Raw genomic sequence first — 2,500 nt, forward strand, 5'->3', positions numbered from 1 at the left:
GAGTGTGTGTGTGTCTGTGTGTGTTTGTGTGTGTGTTTGTGTGAGTGTGTGTGAGTCTGTATCTGTGTGTGTCTGTGTGTGTGTTTGTGAATATGTGTGTCTGTGTGTGAGTGTGTCTGTTTGTGTGAGTGTGTGTGTGTGTGAGTGTGTGTGTCTGTGTGTGTGTGTGTGTTTGTGTGAGCGTGTGTGTGTGTATCTGTGTGTGAGTGTGAGTGTTTCTGTGAGTGTGTGTGTGTGTCTGTGTGTGAGTGTGTGTGTTTGTGTGAGTGTGTGTGTCTGTCTGTGTGTTTGTTTGATTGTGTGTGTATCTGTGTATGAGTGTGTTTGTGTGAGTGTTTGTGTGAGTGTGTGTGTGAGGTTGTGTGAGTGTGTGTGAATGTGTGAGTGAGTGTGTATGAGTGTGTGTGTGTCTGTGTGTGTTTGTGTGAGTGTGTGTGTGCGTGAGTGTGTGTGTCTGTGTGTGAGTGTGTGTGTTTCTGCGTGTGTGTGTGTGTGTGAGTGTGTGTCTCTGTGTGTGAGTGTGTGTGTGTGTGTGTGTTTGTTTGAGTGTGTGTGTCTGTCTGTGTGTTTGTTTGATTGTGTGTGTATCTGTGTATGAGTGTGTTTGTGTGAGTGTTTGTGTGAGTGTGTGTGTGAGGTTGTGTGAGTGTGTGTGAATGTGTGAGTGAGTGTGTATGAGTGTGTGTGTGTCTGTGTGTGTTTGTGTGAGTGTGTGTGTGCGTGAGTGTGTGTGTCTGTGTGTGAGTGTGTGTGTTTCTGCGTGTGTGTGTGTGTGAGTGTGTGTATCTGTGTGTGAGTGTGTGTGTTTGTGTGAGTGTGTGTGTCATTCTGTGTGTTTGTTTGATTGTGTGAGTGAGTGTGTGTGAGTGTGTTTGTGTGAGTGTGTGTGTGAGTGTGTGTGTGTGTGAGTGTGTGTGTGTCTGTGTGTGTTTGTGTGAGTGTGTGTGTGCGTGAGTGTGTGTGTCTGTGTGTGAGTGTGTGTGTGTGTGTGTGTCTGTGTGTGTGAGTGTGTGTGTGTGTGTGTTTGTGTGAGTGTGTGTGTGTGTGTGTTTGTGTGAGCGTGTGTGTGTGAGTGTGTGTATCTGTGTGTGAGTGTGTGTGTTTGTGTGAGTGTGTGTGTCAGTCTGTGTGTTTGTTTGATTGTGTGTGTATCTGTGTGTGAGTGTGTTTGTGTGAGTGTGTGTGTGTGTGAGTGTGTGTGTGTCTGTGTGTGTTTGTGTGAGTGTGTGTGAGTGTCTGTATCTGTGTGTGTCTGTGTGTGTGTTTGTGTGTGTTTGTGTGAATGTGTGTGTCTGTGTGTGAGTGTGTGTGTGTGTGAGTGTGTGTGTCTGTGTGTGTGTGTGTGTGTTTGTGTGAGCGTGTGTGTGTGTATCTGTGTGTGAGTGTGAGTGTTTCTGTGAGTGTGTGAGTGTGTGTTTGTGTGAGTGTGTGTGTCTGTCTGTGTGTTTGTTTGATTGTGTGTGTATCTGTGTGTGAGTGTGTTTGTGTGAGTGTTTGTGTGAGTGTGTGTGTGAGGTTGTGTGAGTGTGTGTGTCTGTGTGTGAGTGTGTGTGTGTGAGTGTGTGTGTCTGTGTGTGTTTGTGTGAGTGTGTGTGTGCGTGAGTGTGTGTGTCTGTGAGTGAGTGTGTGTGTTTCTGTGTGTGTGTGTGTGTGTGTGAGTGTGTGTCTGTGTGTGTGAGTGTGTGTGTGTGTTATTTTGTGTGAGCGTGTGTGTGTGAGTGTGTGTATCTGTGTGTGAGTGTGTGTGTTTGTGTGAGTGTGTGTGTCAGTCTGTGTGTTTGTTTGATTGTGTGAGTGTGTGTGTGTGTGAGTGTGTTTGTGTGAGTGTGTGTGTGAGTGTGTGTGTGTGTGAGTGTGTGTGTGTCTGTGTGTGTTTGTGTGAGTGTGTGTGCGTGAGTGTGTGTGTCTGTGTGTGAGTGTGTGTGTTTCTGTGAGTGTGTGTGTGTGAGTGTGTGTCTGTGTGTGTGAGTGTGTGTGTGTGTGTTTGTGTGAGTGTGTGTGCCTGTGTGTGAGTGTTTGGGTGTGTGTGTCTGTGTGTGTGTTTGTGTGAGTGTGTGTGAGTGTGAGTTTCTGTGTGTGAGTGTGTGTGTGTGTATGAGTGTGTGTGTGTGAATGTGTGTCTGTGTGTGAGTGTGTGTGTGTGTGTATCTGTGTGTGAGTGTGTTTGTGTGAGTGTGTGTGAGAGTGTGTGTGTGAGTGTGTGTGTCTGTGTGAGTGTGTGTGTGTGAGTGTGTGTCTATGTGTCTGTGTGTGTGTTTGTGTGAGTGCGTGTGTGCGTGAGTGTGTGTGTCTGTGTGTGAGTGTGTGAGTTTCTGTGATTGTGTGTGTGTGTCTGAGTGTGTGTGTGTGTTTGTGTGAGCGTCTGTGTGTGTGAGTGTGTGTGTGCCTGTGTGTGTGTTTCTGTGAGTGTGTGTGTCTGTGTGAGTGTGTGTGAGAGTGTGTGTGTGAGTGTGTGTTTCTGTGTGAGTGTGTGTGTGTGAGTGCGTGTGTGCGTGAGTAT

This window comes from Hypanus sabinus (assembly GCF_030144855.1).
Source record: "Hypanus sabinus isolate sHypSab1 chromosome Y unlocalized genomic scaffold, sHypSab1.hap1 SUPER_Y_unloc_9, whole genome shotgun sequence".
Taxonomy (NCBI): Eukaryota; Metazoa; Chordata; class Chondrichthyes; order Myliobatiformes; family Dasyatidae; genus Hypanus; species Hypanus sabinus.